Source organism: Protopterus annectens, chromosome 2.part0 (genome assembly GCF_019279795.1).
Source record: "Protopterus annectens isolate FY-2018-M chromosome 2.part0, PAN1.0, whole genome shotgun sequence".
NCBI lineage: Eukaryota > Metazoa > Chordata > Ceratodontiformes > Protopteridae > Protopterus > Protopterus annectens.
Window position 1 is genome coordinate 1,313,153,645 of NC_056728.1, and position 26,892 is coordinate 1,313,180,536.

General features: G+C 46.2%; 1 protein-coding gene across 1 annotated transcript in view; it reads left to right on the forward strand.

The window, feature by feature from the left end:
• Positions 1 to 26,892, forward strand: part of PPM1G (protein phosphatase, Mg2+/Mn2+ dependent 1G) — an 823,201-nt gene that overhangs the window by 593,603 nt on the left and 202,706 nt on the right. The gene's annotated exons all lie outside the window — the stretch shown is intronic.

Below are 26,892 nucleotides of genomic sequence, written 5' to 3' on the forward strand. Positions count from 1 at the left end.
GGAGAGTTCTTGCATCCAGAATTGCAGACCATGAACCTGGCAGCCTGGCTTATTCCTTGACCTCTCCTCCAGTGGCCAGCCTAAGCAGGCAGGTCCTGGATGTTCTACGTGAAGCCAGACGCGACCCTGCACTAACAAATCCTGTGCTGACCAGTGGAAAAGGTATTGTTCCTGGATCCAGGCTAAAGGAGCTGAACCAGCACAGCCCTCCTTACATCTCATCCTGGATTACCTAGCAGACTTATTTCACAGAGGCCTATCCTTCTCTTCTATTAAAATCCATGCCTCTGCCATCTCTGCTCATTACAGCACAGACCCACCTCTCTTTTTCACACTCGCTCATCAAGCATTTCCTTAGAGGGGCTAACAACATAAGGCCATCCAGAAGAGCTCCTACCCCTGCTTGAGACCTTAACTTTGTGTTGGAAAAGCTCATGCTTACCCCTTTGAGCCTGCAGCTTCAGCAGAGTTAAAATTCCTCTCTTGGAAAACGGCCTTGCTTCTGGCCATCACTTTAGCTAGAAGAGTGTGTGAGCTACAAGCACTCATGGCTGTGGAACCCTTCATCATTTTTCATGCTGACAGCGTCTCCGTCTGGACTTAACTCTACTTTCATGCCTAAAGTGATGTCCAGTGTGGCTTTCAACCAATCTATTCATTTGCCCATCTTTTTCCCTAAACCTCAAAATAAGGGGAAAAGGATCTTGCACTCGTTAGATGTGCACAGACAGCTCAGATTCTACCTGGATAGGACTAAGCCCTTTAGGAAATCTGACCAGTTACTAGTCAGCTTTGCACCAGGTGCAGAGGGCAAGGCCATATAAAAAAAAACGTTTCCAAACGGATAGCGCACTGTATCCGTTTCTGTTATAAACACCACGGGAAACCACCCCCACAGGGGGTCAGAACACATTCCACTAGGGCAACTTCCACCTCTGCAGCCTTTCTCAGAGGGGTCCCTACCAGGGACATCCTGGAAGCTGCAACATGGAGCTCTGTTCATACCTTCACCAAGCATTACCACCTGTCAGTCTTTTCTAAATCCAGGGCAGGCTTTGTAGCCGCAGTCCTGCAGGGCATACTAGCCAGCCCCAACTCTTCTTGACTGCCTCCACCCATTCTTCAGCTTTGGGAATCAACCCAAGTCTAACTGCAACAGTGAAACACAAAGATCACAGTACAGTTGTGTACACTTACCATAAATGTAGATTTTAGTGTATTCACTGTTGCAGTCCTGCTTTCCCACCCTCCATCCCCCTTGTCTCTCTCTCTCTCTCTCTCTCTGTCTCTCTGTCTCTGTCTCTCTCTCGTCACTCTTTACAGGGCTGTTTGGTATTTACTTTCTACTGGTGGTATTATTCCACCATAAACTAGCTCCCTGTTTGGGGGCTCCTGACATTTGGGGCAAGAAAAACTGATGTAATGGTGTCTGCTGCCTGTTTTTATACCACTGACGACCTAACGTCAGTCTTGGAGTGAGAGCAACCAACGCAGAAATACTAAGCCTCTGGTATTCGGGCCAACTGAGGGCTACCCCTGGCAGGATAACCCATGTGTGATGACTGCAATAGTGAATACACTCTGACATCTACATTTATGGTAAGGTTTACACAGCTGTACTTTCCTGCCTTCCCGGCTGTCTTATTCTACAGAAATCCGATAAGTGCCCTGTTGGGGAACTTTCTTTCAGTCATTGTCTTTCTAATGCTTGTTCATGTCATCCAGATAGGGCAAGTGTAAGTGTGACCATCAAATATCTACAAAGATGCCCGTGGTCAATGCTTGTTTTGTTTAGGTAGGTCGCACGACTACAAGGCCTGCACCATCTGCCAGGCATTTTTGCCCAAAACTCTCGGTAGCTAACTCCACGTGCTTAACTTACATTTGGAACACCAACATCTGAAGCAGTTAGCATTGGGTATGGATGGTTCCGCCAACTTGCCTACCGAACTGCCAAAAAAGGCCAAGACAGATTGGCCTCTATTGCCTCTGCGCCTCTTCAGTCGACCCTTAGCCTGTTGCCAGCATCAGTCTGGTTTAATGCTCAGGCTCCACCACTTCGGATACAGCGGCTACCTATATAGAAGCATTTCCTATGACTAGGGGGAACCTGCGATTTCGGTAGGACATCGGATCCCTCCGTTTCTTTATAGTCCACTAGGCCTTCCTCTTTTCAGACCCCCACAAGGCCGTCCCTCAAAAAGAAGGAAAAGAGGAAGAATGCGTCTCCAGTGTCTGAAAGTACTCCGGATTGGCAGGCTTTCAGTCAAAGCCCATTTAATGTCTTTGGCCTTATGGCCTACCACACCTGGGATTTCAACAATTCCTCCCCCTAGCCTGTGCTCCAGGCCTCAGACATCAGATCCCTTTCAGATGGAAGAGGAACAGTTTTCTGTTTTTTTTTTTTTTTTCTGAAGAATCCCTCTTATATTACTCCCAGCTGCCTTCTCCCCTAGGGTATGGTTCCCCAGAGGAAGAATCTGTTGATCTTCACTCCCTAGCAGAGGATCTAACCTTTGGGTAAATAGCTAAAATGGAGCATTTTAAGTGGGACTCCTCATAAATGGCAGAGTTACATAAGCGGTATTATGACCTCATCCAGACTGATTCCCCAACCCCTTCTTCTGTTCCTCCCAGTCTTCCTACTTTCTTGGATGTCTTCTCAGCAGCATCCTAGAACCCTGGACTCCCAGCCACCTGCCCCACGCAGACCTGATAGGTTTTATAATGTCTCTAAGACTGCAAAATTCCTTAGTGTCTTGCTGCAGACCCTGCCACAATTTCCATTTCTACTGACAAGGCTGCTAAACTACTGCCTTCTGCCACCCTCCTCCTGTTAACAAGGACAGCAAAACCATGGAGCGCTTGGATAAGAAAATATATAATTCTGCTACTCTGGCTTTCAGAGCAACTAATCGGACACACATGGCTAAATATGCCTTGTCCCTTTTGGAGAAGATTTCCAAGGAATTGTCAGACTCCCCAGATTCTGGAGCCAAAGCTCAGCTGTGTTGCCTAGTTGCCATTACTTGTCAGGTTACCGGGCACTCTATCAAGTGCAGCTATGATGCTGCTGAGGCCTTAGCCAGGTCAGCAGCTTCCTTAAGAAGGTATTCTTGGCTTCGTCTCCAACCCCTACCAGATGATTTCAGAGCTAAGCTGGTATATGCTCATTTGGACAATACATCCCTGTTTGGAGAAAAAGTGGCAGACTTACTCAAGTCTTTACAACAAAAGGGGAAAGAGAAGCAAGTTTGAAAACACCTGCTGGTTTCCCCAATTCCAAAATTTCAGCTGAAGTATCCAGCCAAAACTCAATTTATCAGAAAGCACTCTGACAGCTGCCTCTTCTAGGCCTAGGAAAACCTCTAGGAAGCAACCCACTCCTACCAGAGCCACCACATCTACCATCCAGAGGCTGCCTTTTCATGATAGGGCAGGTAGTGTGCGACCTATCTGCCAACCTTGAATCCCCTACCACCTCCCTCTATCCCGCTGTCACTGCATCTCTCACTGTTTCCAAGTGTGAAGATGCATCTACTCAGACAAGTGGGTCCTTTCTGTAATAAGAGATGGGTACTTCATGACTTGGCTCTTTCCACCAGAGAGAGAGGAAATCCCACAGCCCCCAAAATAACAACTCCCCCTCTTACAACCAGTTTTAGACAACCTTATGACTCAAGGCACCATTCAAACAGTTCCTTGGTCTGCAATTGGAAGGGGCTTCTACTCCTGGATTTCTCTGGTTCCAAGAAACGGTCCCCGGAGGCCAATTCTGGTCACTTCTCTTCTCATCCTCTTCCTTCGGGTACCAACCTTCAGGATGCTTGCCTGGCCAACTCTCTTCCCACTCTTCCTCCCTCAAGGGTTCGTGGTCACCTTAGGCATCAAAGATCCTTACCTTTACATCCCTATAAGGCCCAGTTTCAGGAAATACCTGAGGGTTTTCTATGGGTGGTTCTCACTTTCAATTCTCTGCCTTGCCCTTTGGGCTTTCCACTGCACCCAGAGTCTTCACCAGATGTCTAGCTCCAGTTATTGCCTTCTGCAGGACAAAAGGAATCCAGATATTCCCTTCTTTGGACAACCTACTCATTCAGGCAGACTGCAAACAGATGTTCCAGCAACACTTACAAGTTGTCATTACTCTCCTGCAGTCCCAGAGATTTCAGATCAATTTCCCAAATCTCAACTGGAACCTACTCAGGACATAGTCGTCTTGGGATGCAGGATCTGTACAGACATCATGAAAGCCTACCTTCTGCCCCAAAGGGTGGAAAACCTGACCAAATTCCTACTTTTGGCCCTTCACTCCACAGAGATGACCGCAAGGCGTTGCCTCAGGCTCTTGGGCTACATGGAGTCCACTATACCCATGTACCTTTAGCAAGACTCCCCATGCGGAAACTACAGTGGTACCTCAGGTCAGTTTGGATGCAGCACTCATACCTCCTCGAATACAGGGTACTCCTCCTGCCCTGCCTCAAAGAGGAGATACATTGGTAATTAAAGCAGGTCACCCTCAACCAGGGTCTTCCCATCCAACCACCCCAACTGAAGCAGACCACGTGCACAGATGCCTCAGACTTAGGCTGGGGAACAACTCTGGGGCACTTTAAAGCTCAGGGAGTGTGGCCGGTGCCACACAGGAAAGAGCACATTAATATCTGAGAAATTAGGGCAATATTACTGGCCCTGTGGGCCTTCCAAACCAGATTTCAACCAGGACCCCCTAAAATTTTTCACAGTGCTCTGATATCTCAACAAGCAAGGGGGTGGGGTGGGACTAAATTGCATTTGCTTTGCAGACTAGCTGTCCTGGTGTGGGAAATGGCCACCTCTCAGGTAGTGACCTTACAGATGGTATACATACCTTCCCAACAGAATTCTCAGGCAGACTCCCTCAACAGATTCATGATGAAGGGGCATGAATGGATGCTTCACAGGGATGTCTTCCTGGACCTGGTCTACCGGTACATGTCAAATAGACCTGTTTGCCTCCTCCATCAACAGGCAACTTCTTTCTGCACCAGACTACCAGAACTGCAGGCTATGGCAACAGATGCCTTTTCAGTTTCCTGGAAGGGGATGTTTCTCTAGGCATTCCCCACCTTCCCTTTTGTTCAAAAGGTCCTTTAGAAGAACCATCAGGACAGACCAACGACTCCCTGCTGGCCAAGACAGCATTAGTTCTTCATCCTCTTAGAACTGTCCAAGGGGAATCACCACACAATGTCCTTCTATTCCTATGTTGCAGTTTTCTAGGTGTGGGATTTCCTGCCTTCAGGCAACTCGTACGTCGGCTTCTACACAAAAGCTTCAGCTTGGCTGCTGTACTGTGCGTGCGATGTCACATGTAGGGCCATAAACCAAGGAGCCTTAAATGTGACGTCTGCATGCACAATCCCCAGAACTTTTCAGCCGCAGGCGACATTCGCATCGTACAATTGCTTCTTCACAGATGTCTCATCTTAAAGATAAGTAGCCCATTGGGTTTCAAATTTTCTTATTTTTGACGAGCGTTTTAGCTAATGCTTGGTTGTTGCAGCCTTTAGCTGATGTCAGGAAAAAAGGTGAAGTGCCAATGCGGGCGTCCGATACCCCATAAGGACACCCATGACAGATGTGTTTTTTTTCCTAGGCCAGGAACACTATCACTCCTGCGATATTTGTCAAACGTTTGTGCCTAAGACCTTGCGCAGCCATCTAGCCGCGTTAAATCTGTACTCTGAGAACCAACGCCTCAAATGGTTGGCCCTTATCATGGATCCTGCATCAGAGGTCGCACCTGAATCTTCCGGCAAGAAAGTCCAGGTTCCTAGGCCTTCTTCGCCTACTGCGCTTCCCCGAAGAGCCACCAACTGCCCATCTAGTGGTTTAGGCACACTCGGAGGATCCGCCGGCTGCAGTGATGTCCATCAAGGAAGACATTTTGCAGCTGATGACCGGCACGTCCTTGGAGCTCACTCAGACATAGACACCCATCGAGGGGGAACCAGTTTCAGTGGTACCTGCGGCAGGAATCCAGTCTTCGAATGTGCTAATCTCCAGACCTGACACCAGGCCACTCTACTTCCTCTCTGGCCAAAAAGAAGTAGAAAACTAAGCATACCTCCTCCTCTTCAGAAGTCACTCCGGATTGGCAAGCCTTCACTTCCTCTCTCATGCAGGCCTTCATGGCTCTTAGGCCTTCAGCCTCAGCCACTTCCACCCTGCCTCTTTTGAGCCCTAGGCCTGTCTCTGCTTCTTCCCTCCCATCCATAACCCCTCAGGTCAGGGAAGAAGAACATGACTCGTCTTTCTCCATCAGAGGAGTCCATTTCTTATGTTTCCCAGATTGCCCCCCCCCCCCCCCCCCAGGAATATTACTCTCCGCGTGAGGAATCTGTGGAGAGGTCCTCTTCCCCCTGAGGACATTACTTTTGGTGAGACCATCACCAAGATGGATTACTTTAAATGGGACACTTTCCAAATGACTGACACCCAAAAAAGGTACTTTGAATTGCTGCAAGTGGAATCACCCTCCCCTTCAGCAGTTCCCCCTGTTCTGCCTGCTTACTTGGATGCCTTCAGTGTTTCCTCTAAGGTCCCTGACTCCCAGCTCCGGCCCATAAGCATCCTGACCGCTTCTGTAAAGTACCAAAGGATAACAAATTCTTAGTTAAGCCACCTTTGGTGGACTCTGCTGTTGTTGTCACCATGGCAGATGAGCAATCTAGACTGCTTCCCTCTGCCTCCCTAATACCCACTGACAGTAAGTACATGGGTAGTATGGGGAAGATGATGTACACTTCTACTTTAGCTTTCAGAGCCATAAATTGTCAGACCCACATGACCAAGTATGCATTAGACTTGGTCTCTCAAGCCTCCTCCATGTTGGCTTCCTTGCCCGACAGTCCCAGCAAGGACATCTCATCCAAACTTTCCTTGGTCCAACAGGTAGCCAGGCGCATAAGGTGCAGTTACAATGCTGCAGAAGCATCCACCAGGTCTGCAGCATCTGCTTCAGCCCTCAGGAGGTACTCATGGCTAAGACTCCAGAACCTCCCCGAGGACTTCAAGGCTAAAATCCTGGAAGCCCCTCTGGACTACAGCGTGCTGTTCGGAAAACAATCTGCTGACCTTTTTAAAAATCTACAAGAAAAAAGCGAAGAACTCCAGGACATTAAGCACCTTCTGGTGTCGTCCATACCAAAGTATTATAGGAAATACCCTGCTATGGCCACCTTTTGTAAAACATACTCCACAGCCCTCCTCTTCCAGGTGCAGGAGAGCGGCCAGAAGACCTACCAACTCCAGATCCTCTGCTCCACAACAGCAACCCAGACAGCCCTTTCAGGACAGAAGAGGACCCAGTAATGCGTAACAACCTTGCCCACCTCCACCTCTCAGCCCGCCTTTCCCACTGTCTCCCCCTTTGGCAATCCATCACTTCAGGCCATTGGGTCTTCAACATTATCCAAAAAGGGTACTTCCTATCCTGGAAAGAGAAGCCACCCAGAAGAGGCATCCCTTCCCTCCCCAAAAACCAGGCTCATCTCATGCCATAAGTTCTGGCAGATCTTCTACAGCTAAGCTCCATAGTGCCCGTTCCTCTAGGGCAAGAAAGAAAAGGGTTTTACTCCACTCTCTTCCTGGTCCCCAAAAAAGATGGCCCCTGGAGACCCATCTTAGAGCTGTCCTTTCTAAACCTACATCTTCAGGTTCCCTCCTTCAAAATGCTCTCTTTCCACCTTGCTTCTCATTCCAGCCAAGGCCTTCATAGTCACCCTAGACCTAAAGGAAGCCTACCTGCACATACCCATCAGGAGTTCCCACAGACAATTCCTGTGTTTCTCTGGCCCTTCCTCTCATTTCCAATTTACTGCCATGCCCTTTGGTTTATCATCATCCCTCAGGGTCTTTACAAAGTGCCTAGCCCCAGCCATTGCCTTTTGCAGAACTCAAGGGATGCAAATTTTCCCTTATCTGGACGACATCCTGATGCTGGCAGAGTCCAGAGATGCTCTGTTAAAGCATATACATTTCGCCATATCTCTTCTGCAGAACCTAGGATTCACCATCAACCTCCCCAAATCCTGTCTGATCCCAAGCCAGGACAAGATTTTCCTCAGCTGCAGAATCATAACAGACACACAAGCCTTTCTACCTCAGGACAAGGTTCTGTCTTTAACTTCCCACTTCCAGGAAGTTCTACTATCCCAAAAGGTGACGGAAAGACATTTTCTTCGTCTCTTGGGTTTGATAGCAGCAACCATACCCATGCTTCCTCTGGCAAGAAGGCACATGCGCAAGCTGCAATGGTTCCTGAAGAACACCTGGTCCCAGCGCCTACATCCCCTAGAGCAGGCCACCCCCTCCTTCCGTATCTGAAAACAGAAATCAACTGGTGGGCCCAACAAGTGAAATTGAACCCATGGCTCCCACTACAGCCCCCCACCCCAACCCAGGTTATGCATACACATGGCTCAGATTCAGGTTGGGGAGGAACTTTGGCCTCATACATGATTAAAGAAAAATGGCATCCCTCTTCAGGCCAAACACATCAATATCAGGGAAATGACAGCGGTTTTCTTAGCTCTACAGACCTTCAACCCCCTCCTCTTCTGGTTCCAGGGGTGCTCCACATTGTCACCGAAAACACCATGGTGATGTGGTACCGCAACAGTCATGGAGGAACAAAGGCCTATCAGCTGTACAGTCTATCCCTGCTAATATGGGACTTAATTTCCTGGCTCAACTTAGTCTTGGAGGCGGTCTACATCCCCTCACAGAACAACCACCAAGCAGATCTGTTGAGAAGGCCTCCTCTCCTCAACACGAATGGATGCTGAACAGGGAGGCAGTCTTAGACATAGTCCGTCGGTGGGGTGCTCCAGAAATAGACCTGTTTGCTTCCCCCCAGAACAGGCAACTACAGAACTTCTGCTCAAAATCCCACTCTCCTGTAGCATGGAGAGTGGACGCTTTCAGCACCTCTTGGGAGGGGAAGTTCCTTTATGCCCCCCCTCCCCCATTCCCACTGATTCAGAAAGTCGTCCTGAAAATTCAGAAAGATAAACCAAAAATCTTGTTAGTGACTCCCTACTGACCAAGGCAGCACTGGTTCCCCCTACTTCACAAACTAGCCAAGGGCAATCACTTCGTTACCCTATGAGGTGAACCTACTGTCACAAGACAAAGGAACTCTCCTACACCTACAGGTACAGATGCTGTCTCTGACTGTGTGGGTGATAAACTTTTGATTCCTTTCCGACATCACTAGTCAGAGGGCATGCTTTCAGTCCTAAGGGAGACCAGGAAACCTACCAACAGAAAATCTTGCCTTTTCAAATGGGAAAGATTTGCAAAATGGTGTCTGCAAAAGGGAAGGGACCCCAGCTTCGTCGAGGTTCCCCTGAATCTAAACATCTCGTGTCAATTGATAAAAAGTGACCTTTCTTTTTCTTCTGTAAAAGTACACCTCCTGGCCATATCAGCCTGCCTGCCCCTGGACACCCCTTGCTGGTCAGGCTTGATGTAAAGTTCTTCCTTAAAGCAGTCTTGCAAATAAGACAACCTAGGAAACCTATCCCTCTGCCTTGGGACCTTAACTACATCTTAGAAGAATTAACCCAACATCCTTTTGAACCTGATGGGCCTTCCTTCTTACAGATGTTTACATGGAAGACGGTCCTTCTGATGGCTATCACTTCAGCCAGAAGAGTGTCAGAACTGCAGGCTTTAATGGCCTGTCCCCCCTACACTGTCTTCCACAAAGACAGGGTGTCCTTGCGAACCAGCTCCTCCTCCTTTGCCTGAAGTGGTCCATGATCTCTCTCTTAACCAATCCATTCATCTGCCCACCTTTTTTCCCTCACCCACTAACAAAGGGAAGAGGATACTGCACTCCCTGGATGTGCACAGACAATTTAGATTCTACCTGGACAAAACTCGGGCCATCAGAAAAATTAACCACCTCTTTCTCTCCCTCCACCCCAGAGTCCTTGGCAAGGCAGTCGCCAAGCAAACCATTGCATTCTGGATCAGGAAAGCTATTTGCTTCTGCTACTCTCACCATGGGAAGGAGCCCCCAAGGGGAATCGGGACCAATTCCACTAGAGCTGTGGCCACCTCAAGGGCCTTCATGAAAGGCCTAGACACTGTGTCCATTTTGGAAGCAGCCATCTTGGGCCACTATCCACAACTTCACCAAGCATTACAAATTGGACCAAGTGTCCAGAGCTAAGACAGGATTCACCAGGGTAATCCTACAGGGTCTTGCAGAACCCACTGTATCTACCACCACCCTGTCATCCTCTTAAGCTGTGGTACGCTCCCACACCTAGAATACTGCAACATAGGAATAGGACGACATAGAATAGTTGTGTAAAATCTTGCCATAACCATAGATGCTCTTCTCTTCCATATTGCAGTATTCTTTCCTGCCCACCAGTCCCCCTAGGTCTTATACCTTCCTGTACTTCCTACATTTCAGTAGGTCTCCAAGTCGCACACTCCTGTAAACAACTGGCACACCTCCTGCAGGGCCTTATTTTCTGCCTGCTGGCCTACAAGTTCTGAGGATTGTGTGTGCCGACATTACATTTAAGGCCCCTTGGTTTATGGCCCTACATGTGACATCCCGTGCACACTACAGCAGCCAAGCTGAAGCTTTTGTATAGAAGCCGACGTATGAGTCGCATGAGGGCAGGAAATCCCACATCTAGAATACTGCAAAATGGAAGAGAAGGACATCTATGGTTATGGTAAGATTTTACACAACTGTTCTTTACCCCTCAGAGTGGACCTTCTCACACAGCACAAGGGAACCCAAATCCACCCACAGTGGCAATCTCTTCACCTCACTCTGTGGGTGATATGATTCTAATCCCTTTCAGACATCTTTACAATGAGGATGTGCTCACTGTCCTGCAGGAGGCCAGGAAACCAAATACCAGGAAGTCTTGCCTATCAAAGTGGAAAAGATTTTCCATATGGAGTCTCAAAACGCAGTTGGACCCATTGCAAAGTGAGATTCCTCTAGTACTGTCTTACCTGTGTGAAATTTTGCAAACTGGGTTAGCATTCTCATCCATTAAGATCCATTTGTCTGCTGTTTCTTCATGTCTTCCTCTGGATCCCCCCCAGCCTCCAGCCTACCTGCAAAGTTGTTTCTTAAGGGGATACTTCATCTCAGCCCACCAAGGAATCCCCCCCCCCCCTCCATGGGACCTGAACTATGCTTTAGAGAAGCTCATACTTTCCCCATTCAAGCCAGCTGCTAAAGCTTCCTTAAAACATTGCACATGGAAGACTGTCCTCCTCGTGGCATTGACCTCAGCTAAAAGGGTGTCGAAGTTGCAAGCCCTCATGGCTGCCCCCCCCCCCCCCCTTCAGTGTTCCACACAGACAGGTAACTCTTAGAACGAACCCTTTCTTCATAGTTAAGGTGGTTAATGACCTTTTCTTAAATCAAGCCATCCACCTACCCACCTTCTTTCCCATTCCACAAGGAGACAGTAAGAGAGTACTTCATTCCCTGGATGTACACGGACAATTCAGATTCTAGCTGCACAAAACCAGGTCCATCAGACAGGCGGACCAACTGTTTATCTCCTTCCTCCCTAGGGCCATAGGGAAAGCCGTGTCTAAACAAACAATTTCAACATGTATTTCCAAAGCTGTTAACTTTTGCTACAAACACCATGGTAAATCCCTGCAAGGTACAATGAAAGCGCACTCCACCAGGGCAGGGGCCTTCTTCAGGGGGTTGGACACTTTCACTATTCTTGAAGCACCCACTTGGTCTTCTGTGCATACCCTCACCATCATTACAAGTTAGACCACATTTCTAGGGCCAGAGCTAGATTTGCCAGGGCTGTGCTGCATGGATTCCTGGAGAATTCTACTAGGCCACCACCTCCTTCCTCGTGGTGAGCTTTGGCACTCACCCATATGTACAGAACACTGCAATATATGAATAGAAAGACAGAAAAGTTGTGTAAAATCATACCATAACCATAGATGCCCTTCTCTTCAATGTTGCAGTATTCCTTCTCACCCGCCTACCCCTCCTATTATATAGCAGCTCCTGTTTTGGATGGCACAGGACTGACATTACCCTCATTAGGACTGGGACTGGTGCATGCAGATGTCAGTTTTATGGCCCACACTCTGCTAGCCATGTCAGACGTCCTACGCACCATACAGTGACTGAAATTTTTTGTATACTGGCCGGACATTCGGGTAACAAGTGGAGAAACCCATATGTACAGAATACTGCAACATGGAAGAGGAAGGCATGTATGGTTATGGTAAGATTTTACACAACTTTTCTTTTTTCCAGTGTAAAATTTCAGCTGGCAGCCATTTCCATTTTTCATGTTGGAGATATTTCTGATGCTCCTGTTACATCAAAGTTATGTAAGGCATTCATGAAAGGGATTTTTCTGACTTAAACCCGTAATAAAAGATTTTACTCCACTAATGGGATCTGTTATTCTTCAAGGACTAACTCAGAAACCCTTCGAACCAGCAAATGATTATGAAATGAAATTCCTTTCTTGGAAAACCATCTTTTCAGTAGCTGTCACGTCAGCAAGAAGAATTTCTGAAACTTTAGGCTTTATCAAAATCGACTTGCATCATTTTTCATAAAGATAGGGTATCTCTCCATGCCCATCCATCTGTTATGACTAAGGTAGCCACAGAGGCTAATGTTAACCAGTGTATACAGTTGCCACTCGTCTTTCCAAAATTTTTCTAACAAGGGCAAATATATTTTGCATCTGCTTGATGTTCATAGACTGCTGCGGTTCTGTCTTCATAGAACAAAACAGTGCAGAAAGTCTGGCCAAGTGTTTTTCTCACCAAACTGTCTAGGTCAAGCAGTCTCCAAATTTACATTGGGTGAATGGATTACCGATTTAATTCCAGTAATTTATTCAAAAATGGGTTGAACTTGCCTTGCCCTCCTAAAGCACATTATACATGATCTTATAGCTAGATCATCTGTTTTTTCACCCAGTGCATCAGTAGATGAGATTTGTGCTGCAGCCACATGGTCAAAGGCTCCTACCTTTGTGACTCATTATAAATTGAACATGGTTTCCAGAAGTAGAGCTTTTTTTTTTGTTCCACAGGGCTGTAGAATATCTTTCCTTGAGGCCACCCGACAGTAACATACCTGGGGACTCTGACCCCAGTAGTGAGGAAGAATGAAAAGGACAACATCAGGTTTAGAAGTTATGTACTTGTTGTCTGTGTTCATTTTCATTCTTCCTCACCTTCCCTCCCAGCCATCCCCCAGCCTGTTGGTTCATAGAGGATGTATTGGATTTATAGGAACTTTTATGTTCCTGGTTTGAGCCTCTCTTCTTCTTTTTTCTGTCTACACTGTTTTTCTTTGTCCTTTAAGCAATAAGGTAGCAAACTCAATCTGAGGAAGCTACAGAGAATGTAGGGAATTATAGGTAGAGGGAGGAGCTAAAGACTAGGAACCAAGTCTGAAGAAATGCAGTAGAGTCTGATCCTTGGGTCGGATCCATAGCCCAGTAGTGCGGAAGACTGAAAATGGACAACACAGATGCCAATTTTAAGTACATAACTTCAAATTTTTGTCAGACAACACAGAGCCATGCCTTTAACATGGGTAACATCCAGCAGGGAATTAGTTGCATGAACTCTCACTATTGGCATTTTGCAAGGTATATTCCTTTACAAGGCTTTGAGATGTCCATTTGTTTCTGTTGAGATGTATTGGTAGATGGGATGCATAAGGCACACACTGTTTGTTGGCAGAATAATTTTGTTCGACAAAGATTGGCTTTGTGTTTAATAACTTCAGCACATTAGAATGACCTTAGACATTGCCAAACAGTAATGCTGCTTCTGATGTCCTTCAAGGATGCATCTGCAGTCATAACATATGGGTTGTCCTGCCTCAGGCAGCCCTTCGGTCGGCTGGATTCCAAAGTCTGGGTCTGGCCTCGGCTGATGTTGCACTTCACCCGACGTCATAGCTCTTGGTGTATAAAGGCATCAGCCGCCGCCATTTTCCTCAGTCTTTCTTGACGCGCGGTGCCCGAAGCAGAAGCTGTTCACGTGCCGGTCGGTCAGATCCAGAGATTTCAGCTACCGAAGACTTCTAAAAAAGCTAAGTACCCCGTTGGGGACTCTTTCTTGCCTCAGCCGATGTCACAGTAAATAATTGTTTAACTTGTGGGAAACAAATACCTCATAAGGATTTCCACTCTTACTGCCTTCCTTGCTTAGGCCCAGACCACGACATATCAGCTTGTGTAGCCTGTGCTTCCTTCAACCGATGGACACTTAGACGTCGGTCGGAGTTTGCTGAAGAGCTTTTTGGCTCCTCTTTTGCATATAAAATGCCGTCGGAGACTCAGACTACACATTTAGCTAAAAAACGCAAGGAAAAGGACCGACACTCGCGGCCCGCGGTTTCGGCTGAAACCACGGTTAGGCCTACCGCGAGTGTCTCTGTTTCGGCTGAAACAGAGACCTCGGTTCTCCCTTCGGCCGAAAGCATGCCTCCGATAACCGAGGCCACACGGCTACAGAAATTCATACTGAAGAAGCAGGCACACAAGATTTGTCCGACACCATTCCGTTGGACATCTCTACTCCTGCACGTGGGGCAGCTAGACCCCCTGCTTCTATGTCTATCAAGGCCTTCTCCAGGGCTAAATCAGCTAAGCTTTCCAAGGCCTTACCTACGAAAGCTCCCTATCACAGACCTACCTCAAGTTCTCAGATTCTCAGCCTTGCTGAGGACCTTATTTCTCTGATCAGGGGATCCCAACCTCACCCAGACAGGGCCTCACAACCCCCTCCTGAAAAGAGGCCTAGGACTGAACCCCCTGAACCTCTCTCCTCTGACTATTCCTCGGATGGTTCAGATTTATCTGACCATCAGGAAGGACCATACTCACCTTATGAGGATTCTGATGCAGAAGACTCCATTCCTTCTGCCTCCCCTCCAGAAGAATTTTCATTTGGGGAAACTCTACACTCAATGAGGGAACACTTCCAATGGCAGGGTCAGGATTTCTCTGATTCTAGGAAAAGGCTAAGGACTTTTTTACACTTACCACAGCATAGGCCTTTAGCCATACCACCTGTACTATCAGTTGTTGAAGATGCATACAATGATGCCAGTACTGCCCCTGATTCTCTTCCCCCAGCCCCTGCCAAACCTGACAGATACTACAGGGTCCCGGATTCTCACTTCCACTTGTATAAGGCCCATGCTGCAGCCATTTCTCAGGGCCCTAAAGGTGTTGCAGCTGCCTCTGCCAAAAACCCCCTACCCTCTGAAAGAGAATCAAGAGCATTAGAGAGATGGGGTAAAAAGGTTTATACATCTGCTACTCTTTCTGCCAGGGCTTTAAACTGTCAAGTTCACATGATACAGTACCAGGAATTTTTGTTAGATCAGCTGAATAAAAAGCTGTCCTCTCCTGAACCTTTAGACCCTAAGTCCCTTCAGGATTTGGTACACAACTCTCAGCAGGTCAGTAATCATTTCTTAAAATGTGGATATGATGCACTGGAGGCTTCATTTAGATCAGCTATGACTGGAGCAGTGATTCGAAGGCATGCCTGGCTAAAAGAACAATCCTTGCCAGACCATGTTAAGTCTAAACTCCTAGATGCCCCTATGGAGAAACAAAGTTTATTTGGCTCCCCTGCACAGGAGGTTCTAAAGAAAGTGGAAGAAAAAGCAAAATCTGTCCAAACAGTCAAGGATTTTCTGCAGGTCCAACCTCCAAGGTTCAGCAGAAATTGGCCTTCAAAGAATTGGTCCTTTCCAGACACCTCCAGAGCACAGAGAGGCAGAAATAGACGCCAAAGAGGCAGAGGTCAATCAAGGGGTGCCTACAGGGGTCGTCAGTGGCAACCTGCCAACTAGAGAAGTGCCGCCACAGCTGCGACTGCAGCCACTTCCACAGGACAGACACAATGACTTGGCTCTGATTCCGCCTACCAGGGAACAACTGGAAGCACCCTTGGGAGGAAAGCTAGCTTTGTTTTCAAAAAACTGGCATTGCATTACAGGAGACAAATGGACTTTGCAAACAATAGACAAAGGCTACAGGTTTCACTTGCACTCTACCAAAAAAGAGAGGAATGCCAAACCTTCCACCAAGCCAGAAATCAGAGGCTCTAAAACAAATCATCAGCTTACTAAGGATGAGAGCAATAGAAAAGGTACCATCTACGGAACAAGGCCAAGGATTTTACTCCAAACTATTCCTTGTCCCAAGAAAAGAAAATCAATGGAGGCCTATTCTCGACTTGTCCGCACTGAACACATATCTCATTGTTCCAAAATTCAAGATGCTGACCCTACAGCAACTTCTTCCCATGTTGGGCAAGGAGTCTTGGCTGGTGACTCTAGATCTCAAGGAGGCATACCTGCATGTCCCTATACGACCAGATTGCAGAAGACACCTCAGATTTCTTGCAGGATCAGAGCATTATCAATTCTCAGCATTGCCCTTTGGCTTATCTACTGCGCCCAGAGTATTCACGAAATGCCTGGCATCAGTAATTGCACATTGCAGGCTTCAGGGAATTCAAATCTACCCATACCTGGACGACTGCCTAATACAAGCGGACAACAAGACAAAAATAATAAAGGATTTGGCCTATGTCATACAACTGCTGCAAGCCTTGGGATACACAGTCAACATACAAAAGTGAAGACTAGTGCCATCCCAAAGGATAACTTTTTTGGGTGCAGAACTGGACACTAACTCAGATGGCTTTTCTCACAGAAGACAAACAAAAGCAACTACCAGTCTACTTCATGGCATTAACAAGACAAAATCAGCTTACTGCAAGGAAAGTCCTGCAGGCCCTGGGTTACATGGCATCCTGCATAATCTTGATCCCACATGCCAGGCTGCATATGAGAAAATTAGAATGGTACCTAAGGAATGTATGGTCTCAACACAGACACAGTCTAGAAGCCCTGATGCCAATCATTCCATGCCTGAAAAAAGAATTCCTGTGGTGGGCTCAGGCCTGCCAGATCAACAGAGGATTGCCTTTCCACAAACCACATCCAAGGCAGACCATCACCACGGATGCCTCAGTCCTAGGCTGGGGGGCACACATGGAAGACAAGTGTATCCAAGGCCTATGGTCCCAAGACCAGCTGAATCTACACATAAATCTAAAGGAGATGCTGGCAGTGAAGCATGCAATCGAGGCATTCAAATCATTCCTCCAGCAAGGACACCTGCTGATAAGGACGGACAATACCACAGTCATGTGGTACATCAACAAACGGGGAGGCACACATTCATACCCTCTATGCCGGATGGCAATGGACCTGTGGAACTTAGGCCTGAATCTCAACATCCAACTGCAGGCCAAATTCGTACCAGGAAAAGAGAATTCACTAGCAGACAGCTTAAGCAGAACTACCACGGATGCTCACGAATGGATGTTGCATCCAGACATCTTCAAAACCATAACAAAGAAATGGGGAATGCCAGAGATAGACATGTTCGCCTCCCCACTCAACCACCAACTGAAGAAAATCTGCTCAAGAGTATACCACCCACAAGCCTGGAGGGTGGACTCCCTTTCTTTCAGCTGGAAGGCCCTGACAGTATATGCCTTTCCACCTCTCCCATTGATGTACAAAGTTCTACTGAAGATCAGAGAGGAACAGCCAAAGGTAATTCTGATAGCTCCAGACTGGCCAAGGCAGCATTGGTACCCGCTACTAAGAAGCATGTCTCGGACGAACTCATGGCCTCTACCTCTGTCCTTTACTTCTAACGCAGAACAACTGCAAGACCCTGCATCCAAACTTAAAAACGCTGCCGCTAACTGCTTGGAAAATTGCATAAAACAAAACCAACCTGTTTTATCTCAGAGGGTTAAGGACATTATCCTGGAGGCTCGCAGACCCTCCACAAGGAAAACATATTCAGCCAAATGGAAGAGATTCCACATTTGGAGTGCAGCAAAGGGAACAAATGTCACACTGGCAAACCTAGCACACATCCTAGAATACTTAGCAGAACTGTTCCACAATGGCCTGTCCTATTCTTCCATTAGGATTCATGCATCAGCAATTTCAGCAGAGTACAACATGGATCCTCCTGTCTTCTCTCATCCTCTCCTCAGACAATTTTTGAGAGGGATCAAAAATGTAAAACCTCCAAGGAAACCACCTCTGCCTGCATGGGATCTCAATTTTGTGCTAGAAAAATTGACACTTCCCTCTTTTGAACCAGCAGCAGCAACAGCAGACTTACAGTTCTTATCTTGGAAAACTGCCTTCCTGCTAGCAATCACTTCAGCAAGAAGGGTATCCGAGTTACAGGCATTAATGGCAGTGCAGCCTTTCCTTATCTTTCACCAGGATAGAGTGATTCTGAGAACCAATCCTACTTTTATGCCAAAGGTGGTATCCAGGGTATCCTTGAACCAAGCTATTCATTTACCTACATTCTTCCCTAACCCACAGAACAGGGAGGAAAAACTACTACGCACCTTGGATGTACACAGACAACTGCGCTACTATCTGGACAGAACTAAGGCCAGCAGAATAACTGACCAGCTTCTGGTAGCATATGCAACAGGGGTGCAAGGAAAAGCAATTTCAAAACAGACCATCTCAAAATGGATAGGAAATTGCATTCGATTCTGCTACTCATTTCATGGAAAGACAACTCCTGAAAATATCAGGCCTCACTCCACAAGAGCTACAGCCACCACTACAGCTTTCCTACGAGGAGTGGCTACCAAAGACATTTTAGAAGCTGCTACTTGGAGCTCCGTGCATACATTTGCCAAGCATTACAATCTTCCTTTATACTCCAGATCCCGAGCAGGTTTTGCAACTGCAGTTTTACAAGTGATCTTAACTACACCATCATTATCTTAGTGCCTCCTCCCCCAGTTTGGCTATGGTATTCTACCCATATGTTATGACTGCAGATGCATCCTTGAAGGACATAGTACAGTTTTGTACCTACCATAAATGTAGATGTCCGATAGGTATGCATCTGCAGTCAGGATTACCCGCCCTCCTTCCCCTCTGTGGTATTCCTAGGGTACTTACCCCTCTCTTAGCTAGCTGGGGGAATCTATTATGGTGTATTTGTTTGTATGTATATATGTATATATACTTTTTGATTTCTGCTGTTTGGAATTTTCTACTTTTATACAAATTTAGCCTTCCTAGAGGGCACCTGGCATCTGGGACAAGAAACACTGAGGAAAATGGCGTCGGCTGATGCCTTTATACACCAGGAGCTATGACGTCGGGTGAAGTGCGACATCAGCCGAGGCCAGACCCAGACTTTGGAATCCGGCCGACCGAAGGGCTGCCTGAGGCAGGACAACCCATATGTTATGACTGCAGATGCATACCTATCGGACGTCTACATTTATGGTAGGTACAAAACTGTACTTTTCCTCAATTTTTTTTTTTAAATAAATCTTACAAATCTGCTATCATCCACACAGTTTTTGTTAGGTTAAAAGTGACTTGCTGATTATGCTGACCAGTTAAGCAACATGGTAGTTTGGATTTGCTAACATTAATTCCTTTGATTGGGAGCCCAGGTGGCTGCCTGTCAAAGCTGTCTTTTGACTGCCCACCTCTCACCTTCCCAGCCTATACCTCCACTGTTGACACATTGGACGTAGCATGAGGAACAGCCTCTTGGGGCAGAAGCATGGCAGAAACATTTACATATGAAAGAGATTTTGACTTTTTTCACTGTAAAGACCTGTGAGACAAGCTTAGACTGGTCTTTCAAATATGATTGGCACATAGCATCATAGTTATTTGATTGGGGGTGGGGAGGTGAAGCATGCTTTTACTGAGGCGGATACTTACAATGATAATATGGGAGGGCATGCTGCTTTACTTCCCTGTAGGGCAGAAAGTGCTGGAAGACCAAGTTGCTGATTCATTAACAACTTTGAATGTAGGCTGCCTCTTTTTCAGGACCATTTCCATATTCTTGGTAAGCCCGTTGATTGTTTTTTCCTCCTTTGGAACCAACCCCAAGTCCATTCTTTCTGCTTCAGATTCTGCAGTCCCAAAGCTTGGGCCACAGAGGCATACAGTGTGGCCTGCAGTATGCGTTCTCACTACTTCCCTTCACAAAAAGCAAAGGCAGGTGAGGTGATGCTCATTTGGTTGCTCCCTTTTGGCCCAGGCAGCCATGATTTTCCATACTCTAGCTCAGAAGGAACCCCTGATTTTATTTCAGCATAACACTCTAGTTATACACCAAGGAGGTGTACTGGTGTCACCGAGCCTTGCAGGCTGAAGCTTTTCAGGAGCTGGTTTCCTGATGTGGTCATTAAAATCTTGTAGTAAGTCAGAATCTCAAGAACCCGAAGGTTATAAATGGCAGAATGGAGAAGATTTATCTTATTTTGCAGTGTCAAAGGTGCTGCTCCCTAAAGCTGCCCAAGAGCCACTGTACTGTAGTGTTCAGCAGAACTCTCTTCCAAAGGCCTGTTACGTTATTAAACTGTAATGACCCTGCTGGTCAACTTCTCCTATGCTTCTCCTTAGCTAAAAAATTGAACTCTCTCTTCCATCTGTGAGGACCTGCAACAACCTTGAAAACGTTGTCTTGTCTACATTCCTACCATTATCTAAACAGGAAATGTAACTGTACTCCTCACCCCATACCCTCCCAAGCTCTCCTCCGCTTTTACTCCTGGCTAACCGCTCTACCTAGCTAACCTCTGTCACAAATATAGTTAGAATAATATCTAAACTATAATTTTTAGCCTCCAGGCTATTTGCCTATATTTCTTTCCCAAATAAAATTGTCATAGTTTGTTTTCTTTGCTGAATGCCACTTGTTGATTGTTATGCTAAGTCCACTTTGTAATCATTCACGTATCCAAACCATGTATTGTACCATGCTTGCATTCTGTATGTATTGTGGAGCTTTTCTCCCTGGGCCTCCACTGAAAATGGGCTCCCCAAGCCAAGTGGACCTCCCCGGTCATTAAACTAGAATAAATAAGTAAATAAATTACATTTGCAGGTGTTTCTCTAGGATCATTTAAGTGATGCTTGTTGGCATGTAATTCTGCATGTTCATATTTGAGTTAGTAACTGGAAAACCATGTTACAGTGTGTTGAAACTTCTTGCTTACATGATGGGCACTGCAAATAAGTTGCACTTGTCTCAGTTTGGAACAGAGAACTTTTACGTGATTTCTGCATCAATAATTTTAAAGAAATGGGTCTTAATTTTTAAAATGTGTATAAATACCTCAACTTTGTGGCTTGGAAATAATTGGCTGTGTATATATGAAACCTTCCAAGTAGATGGACAAACATGATACTGTGTGTGTGTATTTTGAATGTTTTGTGTGTGTTTTATACATAGTTTTTGCAAGTTATTGTAAACCTTTATTTATTTACAGTGAATTATAAAATTCAGTTTAATGCTTTGAATCCTTTGAACAACACCATTTTAGGGTTGAGTATGTTGAGCATATCTGCTGTATATACTTCTGTAGGTACTGTTTTGGTCCTAGAAATAATAGCTGCTGTTGCTTGAGTAGTTAAATATTTCAGTTGTTAAATAACTCTGGGTACAGTGACTTGGAAGTTGGAAAGTAGCTTTCCAGGGCTTCTTTGGAGCCGCCGAGTTATTCCCTTGTCATGGTTTTGGACCTTTCATGCATTGGAAGGGAATGTTCATGTACATCTTTGTACTGTCCACCCCCCCCCCACACACACACACACACACACACACACACACACACACACATTGTCACTGCTATCTCATTTTTACAAGTTTTGCAGTGTGTCCCCTTTGATATCTCTTGTTACATGTTGATCGTGCCTGAGAGCCCTCTTACCATGCCTGAGGTTACATTAAATGCTTTTCCATTTTCCTCCCTGGGGAAGCTTATTTTAAAGTTTGTATCTTGGTTCTTGTAATATGTCTGGTTAATCCACTTAGCATATCAGAAGTGGTTCCACAGATTTTGGATTTGGTCTGAAGGCCACCTGCATAACTGAAATGATTGTAAATGAAAAGGGTTTCATTATTCTGGTTGTAGAACAGGGTCTGGATCATTTTTTTTTTTGAGGTGGCCATCAAGTGTTGCAGTAAAAGCATCTGTTGGCTGGTGGTAAGATGGCTGCAGTTAGCTACCATTGGAAGAATGCAAGATGTTCTTAGTGTTTCACTGTTGCAGTCATCACATTTGGGTTAATCTGCCTGCAGGTAGCCCTCAGTTGGCCTGAATACCAGAATCTTGGGATTTCTGTGTCGGATGTGGTCGCTTCTTCCAGGATGTCATGGGTATAAACCATGCAGCCGATGCCATTACATCAGTCTTTCTTGCCGTGCAGTGTCCAAAGCAGAAGCAGTTCGCAAGTGCCGCTTGGCCGCCTCCTAAAATTTTCATTTTTCGAGTTTCAGACCTGAAGTTTTCTAAAAGATAAGTACCCCGTTGGGGATCCTTTTCTCTTGCTCTAACCAATGTCAGAAAAAGTTAATTGTCTGGCCTGTGGAAAGCAAATACCTCACAGAGATTTTCATTCTTACTGTGCCATCTGTTTAGGCTCAGACCACGATGTTCCTCGCTGTCGGCTTTGTGCCTTGTTCAACGCCCTAACTATTCATTGTCGGGCTATTTTTGTCGCTAAATTCTTTCGCTTTCAATGTTCTTCGTGTTTCACTGTTGCAGTCATCACATTTGGGTTATCTGCTTGCAGTAGCCATCATTCGGCCTGATTATCAAAGTCTTGGGTCCTGCATCGGTTGCTGTCTCATCAGGTAGTCAGGGGTATAAAGTATGCAGCCGACGCCATTACATCAATCTTTCTTGCCATGCAGTTCCAGAAGCAGAAGCAGTTCGCAAGTAGCAGGTCAGCAGACTCCTGAAATTTTTGATTTCGAGTTTCAGAACCAAAGTCTTCAACTAAAGCTAAGTACCCTGTTGGGGAAACTTTTTCTTGCTCTAAACTGATGTCAGTAAAAGTCAATAATTGTATTACTTGTGGAAAGCAAATACCTCAAAGATTACCTTGCCTAGACTGCAGTGGTGGTGCTGCGGTAGCGTTGTCGCCTCACAGTTAAACGTTGCCCATTCGATTCTCAGTTAGAGCTTCTTCTGTGTCTCGACATGCGTGAAGGTTGTACGTTAGGCCCGGCAAGCCAGCACGTAAAAATCTACTGCCAATCATTAGCGGACCGGAGTTCCGCTGTGGCTACCCCTAACCGGGAAAAGCCGAGCGAGACGAACTGTATTCCTTGCCTAGGCCCTGACCACAATATACCTTGCTGTCTGTTTTGTGCCTTATTTAAGTAATGATCTATTCGTTGTCTGTATATTTACACTTCTAAATATTTTGGTACTCTGTTCAATTACCAACATATGTCTTCAGTTAGCCATCCAACTACCGACATTCTGAAAAAACGCAAAGATAAAGACAGAGACAGGCCTCTTGGGTCCAAAGCTGCCAACGATACTTCTAAGCCAGACGCCAGCTCGCCGGTACTCGGTGAGGTGCTTTCGCAGCCCCTGATACCCACTACTTCAGATTTGCAGGCCTCTACTGAGACCCATTCGGAGTCCGATATGCTGAGAGATGCTTCAACTGTGGAACCTGTGGATGTCTTTACCTTGGATGTGTCCGGAGCCGCTGTGCAGGCACCGGCTTGTGAGGGTGTATTCAGGCCTACTGACTTGCATATTAAACAGACGCCATCTTCTTTTTCACTGCCTAAATCTCGAACCATGCCTAGAAAACCGACGCCCAGACTGCATGGGCAGGCCTCTATGCCTAAAAAAACAAATGATAAGAATGGCTGGAGACATTACTGTAATCAGGGGAAGCCAACCTTCCCCCTCTAAGAGACCTAGGACTAAATTTGCTTATGATACTTCTAACCAGGATTCTGAAATTTCTGCTTCCTCTGATGACTAGGATTTACTGTTATCTACCTATGAGGTTTGTGATGCAGAACCCCCAGAGAATTTCTCTTTTGGTGAAACCTTGCATAATCTTAGGGAGCATTTTTGTTGGAAAAGCCAGGATTACTCTGATTCTAAAAAGAGGCTTAGGGATTTCTTACTCCTCCCCCAGCACATGCCTTTAGCTATCCCTCCTGTACTAGACACAGTTGATGATGCCTTTTCGGAATCTAGCTTGGCCCCTGACTCTACCTCCTGCTCCCGGAAAACCTGATAGATATTACAGGGTTCCTGACTCTCAAGTTCCTTTTTAAAAATCCTACTGCGGATCCTAAGACCATTTCACAGGGACACAAGGGCATTAATGCTGCTACTGCCAAAAATCCTCCCCCCTCTGATATAGAGACTCCAGGGTGCTGGATAGATGGGGTAAGAAGGTATACACTTCTGCAACCTTGGCCATTAGGACCTTAAATTGCCAGTTTCATATGTTAAATTATCAGCAGCATATTATTGGGCTGCCTAAACAGAAAATGATGTTGATTCCTGACTGTGCTGAAAATAAGGATTTACAGGATGTAATGCATTCTGCTGAAAAAATTGGAAAACATACTTTGCAATGTGGTTTTGATTCACTAGAGGCATCTTCCAGGGCTGCTGTCACTGGGTCTGTACTTAGAAGGCATGCTTGACTTAAGGAGCAATCCTTGCCAGATCATGTTAAAGCTAAATTGCTGGATGCTCCCTTAAGTCAGAACCGCCTGTTTGGCAACAAAGCAGAAGCAGTTCTTAAAAAGATGGAGGAAAAAGCAAAATCTATGCAAACTGTTAAAGATTTCCTACAAGTACAGCCTCCAAGATTTAGTAGGCATTGGTCCTTTCCTGTCTCTTCCAAGCCTTTTCAGTCCAAACCCAGAACCAACAGAACACCCAGGCTTCGGTCCCAGGTTACGCACAGGACTAAGCAGTGGGGGGCTCCCACTTCCAAATCAGGGAGTAGTGAGACACCCCCACCATGGTAAACTGTTTCAATTACTTAACTTTAAAACTTCCAAACACTTCTCAACTGACTGCTCCTTTAGGGGGAAAGATTGCTCTGCTGGCAAAAAACTGGGAACTCATTACCCAGGACAAATGAGTTTTAAATATAGATTCAGCAAGGATACAGATTTCACTTCCACACATTACCAACCCCAGAAGGTTGGCCAGATCTACCCCCAAATCAGTGGGCAGAGACTCAAAAGCAAGTACTCTAATCTTAAACATTAAAGGCTATTCAAACTGTACCAGAAGAGGAAAAGGGGCAAGGTTTCTACTTAAGACTTGTCCTGGTACCCAGAAAAGACAACTTGTGGCGTCCTATCCTGGACCTTTCTATCGTAAACACCTTTTTGGTGATTCCAAAATTCAAGATGCTAACTCTTCACCAGTTGCTTCCTATGCTAGGCAAAGATGCCTGGTTGGCACTACTGGATTTAAAGGAAACCTACCTGCACATCCCAATCAGGGAATCTTGCAGAAGATACCTATGCTTCAAAGCAGGCTACATGCACTTATCAGATGTTCATCGTGCATACTGCTGCAGTAATCACAGATGGGTTCTCCGCAGTCAGGCGATCCCTTGGTCGTCCGAATTCCAAAGTCTAGGTCCGGCGTCAGTTGTTGCTTTCTTTCCTGACGTCAGTGAGGCAGGGGTATAAAAGACACAGCCGACACCATTTTCTTCAGTCTTTTTTGCCGCGCGGTGCCCGAAGCAGAAGCAGTTCGCAAGTACCGGTCGGCCAGCTCCTGAATTTATGAAAAATTGGAAACCGAAGTCTTTATTAAAGCTAAGTACCCCGTTGGGGAAACTTTTCTTGCCTCAGACCGATGTCAGAAAAAGTTAACAATTGTATTTCTTGTGGGAAGCAAATACCGCATAAGGATTTCCATTCCCTTTGCGTACCTTGTTTAGGCCCAGACCACGACGTCTCGGGCTGTCGCTTTTGCGCTACGTTCAATAAACGCACTATTAAGCGGCGGGCGGAGTTCGCCCAACACTTTTTTGGTACAGCCTTTGATTATAAAATGTCGTCGGAGACTCAGACTACTGTTTTGACCAAAAAATGCAAGGACAAGGACCGACACGCGAGGTCCGCGGTCCCCACCGACACCACGCCAAAACCGGCTACACATGGTCCGGTTCTCAGCGAGACGCCTATGCAGTCCCTGACTAACGACGACACTTCTTTGGCGGTGTCTTCTGTAACCGAGACCGCAGGTTCCTCGGCCCAGATCCAGACTACATCCACTGAAGCCACTGTGCGCATTGAGCCTCTTATGTGGACAGGTCCACTTCCACCCATGGTGTCTTTAGACCTTCATCTTCCTTTTCCATTAAGGCCTTTACTAAGTCCAAATCAGCCAGGCATCCCAAGAGGCCTGTTGCACAGGGCCCATCCCCAGGCCCCATGCCTAAAAAGGAGATGCTTAAAATGGCTGAAGATTTAATTATTCTTATCAGGGGTTCCCAACCCCCTCCAGACAAGAGGCCCAGAGTGGAGGAAGATTCTCCCTCTTCTGATCAGGGCTCCATTTTTTCAGAACATTCTGATGTAGAGGAACACTCTTAATCCCCATTTGAAGACTCGGATGCAGAGCAGTCCATTCCTTCTGTATCTCCTTATGAGGATTTTTCTTTTGGGGAAACCTTGCACACCTTGGGGGAACACTTCCATTGGGAAGGCCAAGACTTTTCTGATTCCAAGAAAAGACTTAGGGAATTTCTTTTGTTACCTCAACACAGACCTATGGCGATACCTCCTGTCTTGGACGTACTTGATGATGTTTATTCAGAGGCTTGCCTTAATCCAGATTCCCTGCCTCCTGCCCCAGTCGAGCCTGATAGGTACTACAGAGTTCCTAACTCTCACCAATTTCTTTACAAAAGCCATAATGCTGACCCTGAAACCATTT